The sequence below is a fragment of the Halyomorpha halys genome, unplaced genomic scaffold (assembly GCF_000696795.3).
Source record: "Halyomorpha halys isolate HHAL.00 unplaced genomic scaffold, Hhal_1.1 Scaffold1299.1, whole genome shotgun sequence".
NCBI lineage: Eukaryota > Metazoa > Arthropoda > Insecta > Hemiptera > Pentatomidae > Halyomorpha > Halyomorpha halys.
Window position 1 is genome coordinate 22,734 of NW_027110666.1, and position 411 is coordinate 23,144.

Sequence of the window (411 nt, forward strand, 5' to 3'; positions counted from 1 at the left end):
TTTTAACATTGTCATTTTACAGGAGAAGGAGAACAAAATCGAGGAGCTCTGAGGGACAGGCGATGGAAACGACATCCAAGGGCTGAGGCACTGGAAGGCGTCGGCAAATGAAGAGAAGAAAGGAAGAGAAAGCCTTGTTGGACAGTTAGAGAAGTAAAGTCCTGTAACCGGCTTGTTCAGCCGTCATAAAAAAAAAAAAAAAATGTAAATATTTCGTTTATTTGTATATTGTATTGAAAAATATAGAGTTCGAACCTTTGTATATAGTTGATTTATATTCCAGCCTTGTCCATTATGAAATAGTCCCCGTCCTTATACTTTTTGTTCCGTAGTTAATTTGTGTCCTCAAAAAAGTCTCCTTGATTACTAGATTACAAAACATTTTTCACTGCCACTATAAGAGGAAAATGA